At 35.5% G+C, this 6,545-nt stretch overlaps 1 long non-coding RNA gene across 1 annotated transcript in view; it reads left to right on the top strand.

The window, feature by feature from the left end:
* Positions 1-4,819: 4,819 nt before the first annotated feature.
* Positions 4,820-6,545, top strand: part of LOC140003135 (uncharacterized) — an 81,287-nt gene continuing 79,561 nt past the window's right edge. The window contains exon 1 of the long non-coding RNA XR_011811151.1: positions 4,820-5,758. This is a non-coding gene — a long non-coding RNA (uncharacterized lncRNA). The remainder of the gene's footprint in view (positions 5,759-6,545) is intronic.

Genomic DNA, 6,545 nt, shown 5'->3' with positions numbered 1-6,545 from the left:
ATAGGATAAATTAATATTTTATGCAGAAGAAATATGAATTCGTCCATATGTGTGTGTATATATATATATATATATATGTTAATTGGGTGATCTAAAAGGCATATTGTTTTTTAACATATTTTTTTTCAAAGACAGCTTATTAAATTATTGGCATATAGCTATTACACTGATGTGTATATTGTAAATATAGTCATAAGGTAGTCATAAGGATGAAAAATAAATCTTGCTTCTGTGTTATCTACTAGTTGGGTCTACCTCTTTTCACATAACTGTGTTACTTTAACATTTGTTATAGCAGTTAATTTCCTTTTGTGCAACATATCTTAGAATGTCATAATTTGAACATCTCGCATTATTTAATTTTGTGACAATAAACAATCTTAAGACTGCACATTAATAAAGCTGGGGTCCAAACTTACTGCAAATTTTCAAATGATGGTTCTGCCTGCTACAAGTTGTTAAATTATAAAGCAAATATATTTCACTATGGGTGAGAAGTAAGTATTTCCGTAGGCAAACTAAAAAATGTGCTAGATCCCTCACCTATTTGAACAATTAAAATTCAGCAAACATATACCTGCCCTAGGCAATGATCAGCGAGGTCAGGTACTGTACAAGGTCAGGTCTGAAGTTTCATTAAAAAAACATTTAGCATTATCAGCTTAGCATTGCACTTGCTTTTTAAAAGAAACAACATCAACAAACAAATGCTTCACAATAGTGTGTTTGGTCTTTATTTCATTGTTTGTTTGCTTGTTTGATTGCTGTTTTTTAGTAGAAAGAAACAAATCAGCACAGCAAGCACAACAATGATGAAAACTCCTTTCTATCCTGCCTTGATGTTCAAGAACAAGTTTTAGAAGCAAACCTAAAACCTTGCACTGCAACAACAACAAGAAATAAAAATAAAATAAATATAAAATAAATATAATAATAATAGTACATGATAATAATTGATTGGATAAATTATCAGGCAGAGTACAGAGTGCTCATGTATGGAATGATATCTTAATTGGTTGATGTTTTACAGACTACTGTAGAACATTCACTTAAATTTTAAATTTCTGCTCAATTTAAAAAATAATAGTAAAAAAATCATTGGCATGAAGTTAAGGTGAATGCACAATGGATTTCCCTGGTTCAGCTCTTAGCTACTTTATCTTTATTAGATAGGAAGAAATGAAATACTGGGAATTCTAGGCAAGGAACAAAAGCTGAATGTTATTGAAATTCCTTTTTCCCCAAGACCATCTCCCAGACTATATTCCCTTATCTGATGTCATCTTTGTTTAACATGTAGCACATTTAAGTGCACTTTATTGCTGTACAGACCAGATATATAAGAGATTATTTAAATGATCTTCAAGCAGTGTTTAGGCTAGCAGTACAGTGGATAGTCACACACTAAGTTGTAACTTAGTTATGGAAATGGTAAACTCACCTAAGAATCAATAACAAGTAATCATCTGCATTAACATAGAGACTAGGGTAAACTAGAAGACTATTAATCCACTTTGTTAGCCAATATTATCTCCCATAATCTTCTTCAAGGTGGTCACTGCCATACACCTTACAGTGCTTTTTGTGATCTCTGATCTCTGGGTTTCCTCATCTCTCAAATAAGCCAAGATAAGGAAGAATCAGATCAGAGGTCAGACATGTAGAGAGGAATAGCTCAATCTGGACCTGTCACAGCTTCAAATGGAAGACATTTATTGATATGCCTGAGCTTGCTGATATAAATTTACATAGGCCTACAGGACAGCACAGTCCAATCGGAGGTCTGGAGCACCTCTCCTATGAAGACAGGCTGCGGGAGGTAGGGTTGTAGGTAGGGTCTTGTAGCCTGGAGAGAGAAGGCTCCAGGGAAACATTAATGGTGGCCCTCCAGCACCTAAAAGGGGCTTACAGGAAAGCTGGGGTGGGAATCTTTGTCAGGGAGTGTAGTGATAGGACAAGGAGATATGGCTTTAAACTAAAGGAGATTAGTTATTTGGAATAAATTCTTCACTGAGAGGGTGGTGAGGCACTGGAACAGATTGTCCAGAGAAGCTGTGTATGCCCCATCCCTGGAAGTGTTTACGGCCAGGTTGGATGGGGCTTTGAGCAACCTGGTCTAGTAGAAGATGTCTGTGCCCGCAGCAGGGGGGTTGGAACAAGACGATCTTTAAGGTCACTTCCAATCCAAAACATTCTGTGATTCTATGATTCTATGCTAATTTCTGTTCTAAATTCTATACTAAGTTCTGTTCTAAAGTGAGTGAACAGCACAGGAAGAACATGCTAGTGGACAGGTTTTAGTTTTACAAACCACTGGTTTTTAAGTGACTGTAAGTATTTACATCAATAGAAGTGTTCACTAGGTTATAAAAATGTAACATAAGTTTGGCAGAGCAAACACCATAAAGGGATAAGAAGAAGCTTTTATTTCCATTACAAATATAGATACTATTTGCTATACCAATGCCCCCAGGTATTTTTTTTCCAATAAAATATATTTTGGAAATAAATCATTTAAGCAAACATTTTTAATAGTATGAAAGAGAGAAAAAAAAAAAAAAAAGATTTTGATTGTTTTTTTCTAACATGTTAAAATAATGATTAGTTAATGGGACAAATAAACACAATTTGTTATTCTAATGTATCATTTGTTATTCTAATGTATCATGACTTGGTATCAGGCCCCAGAGAAACTTGTTTCTGAGTATGACAGTGCTGGTGTAAGGGGAAAAGCTGGAACTGTATTCTGTAACTCAACCCAATTTGCATCAGTTTATAAACAGTTTCTTGTGACAGTCTTTCTTTCATGTGGACATTCATGACAAAGAAATAGTGCAGAGGTTCCATCCAGATTATTTATGCCATAATATTGGGAAAGTAATATCTACTATAAATTGACTCAAATTCTTGACTAAATAAACTCTAAAAATTAGAGTTCAGAGTTTGGATAGCTCTGATGTCTCTGATCCAGACCTGGAAAAAAAAGACATTCAAAAGTTTGCATGGACTACCTGCATATCTAATGATATTGCAAGGACTCTTAATTTAGGATTGCTTGATTTTTTATTTTTTTTTTTCCATAAAATGTCTAACAACAGTTTATTAATTTCTGAATTAAACAAAAAGGACTGGGAAAAAAAAAAAAAAGAGAGAGAGAGAGAGAGAGTTGGACATTCTAATCATTGCTTACTTTGTTAATATTTTGCTTTCCATCACTGAACTCTTGTCATTGACCTTTTTGAAAAAAAAAAAAAAGTTAATACTGCTATGGAAAATAGTAACATATTTTGAGAAGGATGGTTAATGCAACCAAACCCAAGTTAAGCAGTATCCACAGTAGGAAAGCAGTAGGAAAGATCCCCTTTAAGAGAGAGACTAGCAGCATAGTAAATCAGCAATAAGCAAGGAGGGATGGAATAGAAAGACAACCCATTTCTCTTCCAACTTTCCCAGCTTTTCCAATCACCTTAATACTGATGAATAATATGCAATGACATATATATCAGTGCTACATAGAGATGAGTGCTAATTATACAGCATTAACTCTGTGGTATTGTAAACACAGAGCTAATTTAGAATGTGAGTGTCAAAAATGGTCATCTTTGTGTTTGTAGGGATGTAAGTACATCAAGAGCCAGTCACTAGCAGAAAGTGTGTTGATAATGAACAAATTTAAGAATTATTATTATTTTTTTTTAATATTAAGTGGCTTGGTGAATTTAAATACTCCCCTCACAGAGATCTCTAGCTGACATGTATATGTGTATTATAGTTGCAACGTCCTCTTAAAGTATGGCCAGTCATCTGTACTGGCTTTAACTCATAGCCCTTTTAATGGGAACAAACAATCTACTGTATGAGCAGGCACTATAATTACTTGACCTAGCCTGTCTTACACTTAAATGACTTATTTCAACAGCTGTAATACCGTCTTCCTAACAGGCAACCGTGTGACTTGGGGTGCAGTAGCCTGTAGGCCAGTGGTGGGTCTAATACATTAAAGATCATGGGATTGCACTGTATGGAGAAATATGGTCCAGATGCAGTGTACTGCCTGCTGCTGCCTGCTGCTGTCTACTGAGCTCAGTGTTTGCACTGCCAGTGTTTGGAGCAGAATGTATGATTTGAAAGACACATAGCTCTTCGTAGTTAAATTCTGAAAGCAGTGTGTATAGATCTGCAGATTCCTGTTTGCATACCTAACCATAGAAACCAGTTCTTTTTTCTAATGATTAGTGTGTATTTTTGTGTAAGGAATACCACTGCTGCACTGTCAATTTCTCATTGCAGTTAGCTGGTGCAGAAAATGGCTTGTAAAAAATTTATGCAGCTTATCAGCTTTGAATAAATACTTGAAAAGGTATGTCATTACAATAAATGTTTAATTTGATAGGAAAAATGGGGGGTTTGTTTATTTGGTTTGTTTTGTTCTGCTTGTGTTTTTTGTTTGTTTCCTTGTTCCTTTGCTTTTAACATTTAGATTGCCATATCATTATGATGAGACAAATAATTTAGAGCATAATGTAAGTGTAATTAGAAATAACAGAACAAAACAAAACATAGTATATATCTAAAATATTGCTTCTCCAATTCTCTTGCATTCTCTGGATTTATTTTGAAATACATATTTACATGTTGTTGATTTACATTTTAAAGACCAGTTAATATGAGAAATATGGATCATATTAGGAGCTTTTTTCAGAATACATCTTGTAGCTCATAAGAACTGGTGATGAGTGAAAAATGAATGTGGAAATTCTTTATTTTTATTTTTTAAATCATTTCAAAAGCCACATCATTGCTTATATAACAGACTACATGGAAAGGGAAGGTTTAACAGAAGAAATGCCAAACAAAACAGCTGATCAAGCAAAGTCAACAGATTTACCAACAGCAAATCATGCCTGACTGGTCATGTCACCTTCTTCTATGGACATAGAGCAGTGGTTTACCTGAACTTCAGCAAAGCATTTGACACTGTTTCCCACAGAATGGCTCTGTGGTCTGTGAGACAGGTAGGAAGCTGTCTGGCAGACTGCACTCAGGGTTTTTGCTCAGGCTGACAGCCCATTCCCACACTGGGAGCCACGCTGTTCAGCATTTTCATAAATGACCTGGGTGGTGAGATTGAAAGTACCCTCACCAAGTTCGCTAATGACACTGAAATGTGTGGTGAGGCAGACACATCAAAAATAAAGCCATTTTACAGGCAATTTAAATCGACACTTTTTACTTCTCAGCGATCACTGAGTGGTAAAATGGGAGTGGTTGAAAGACAACTTACATACAGGCTAAGCACACATAGCACATGACTAACTAAATTGTGCTTCTCATGACAAAATAAACCACTTTGGGGAAAGATAGCAGCTTGCTGTGCCTAAAGACTAGCTAGCCAATTAATGGATGTTCTAAGTTCATCATCAAGAAATGGTAGCCTTGGCAACAAAATGGTGCCTGCCATGGAAATAGCACCCTAAAATGGAGGCTGAAAACAACTGGCAGCCTCTGAGAGGGGAGATGTGGGAGGGGTTTTCTGGCCCTGATGTGCTTCCAGGATGATCAGGAAGGCAGAGGCTGAGCTGCTATCCAGTCCCAGGATGGCATGAGGAAGTTGTTTGTAGCAGTGGCAGGAAAATTGTTCTGTGGGGTTAAGAGAGGTGGGAAATTGATCGTGTGACCAGCATATGGCTTCCAGGTCCAGCAGCATGGGCAGCGAGGAGTAGGATAGTGAGTTGACCCAGGATGACCTGGGCAGGAGGTACACAACTGAGTGATTATTAATTCCCAAAAGTGATGTTCAGTGAAAGCTGTTTTTCCCATATATTTCAGTTAATATTTTTTGCTGACACCTATATAATAAGTCAAGTAACTCAAATGAAGGATTTTATGTATGCATATGAAAACCTTGACTTCATTTATGAGAGAAAATAATAATAAAAATCTAATTAACTGTTTGATATTGCTTTTGTTATTTCATTTATGATACTCATAATTGCATTGCTGATTTTTAATTAAACATATTTTCTGAAATATGTCACATAAATAATCCTACTGAGCCATACTTCTAATAACTATTCATCATTCATTTACTAGGTACAAAGGGCAGTAGGAACAATTACTGAAACGTGCTTCTACAGGCACAGCAGAGTACAGGAGACTTTACAGAACATCTCATTGTCTGATTAAATCCATTGATGGGCTTACAGTGGATCCAATTTTAACAAATAGGCAAATTTAATGTTGTCTTATTCCTTGTTATTGAGAACAATGTCCTAATTCTTTCTAATAGGCTATTTTTAAAGTGTTACTTTGAATGTTGATAAACTATATGTTTATATCCATGGTAACTTCTTTTCCTTATTTTTTTCCCATTGTTTTGTGGTGGGAGATACTGGAATTCACTAAGCAAACAATAGTTGTAGTAAGTACATTTGACTGACCAGATCTTAAGATAGTTTATTAGAATCTATGCTTCTTGATGTCATGCAGAACCTTAAGATGGACAGATAAATGATCTGTACTTATTAAGAACCAATTACTTTTTC

The sequence above is a fragment of the Anas platyrhynchos genome, chromosome 8 (genome assembly GCF_047663525.1).
Source record: "Anas platyrhynchos isolate ZD024472 breed Pekin duck chromosome 8, IASCAAS_PekinDuck_T2T, whole genome shotgun sequence".
Classification (NCBI taxonomy): Eukaryota; Metazoa; Chordata; class Aves; order Anseriformes; family Anatidae; genus Anas; species Anas platyrhynchos.
Note: the sequence above shows the minus strand (reverse complement) of the source record. Positions and strands in the feature narration are given on the sequence as shown.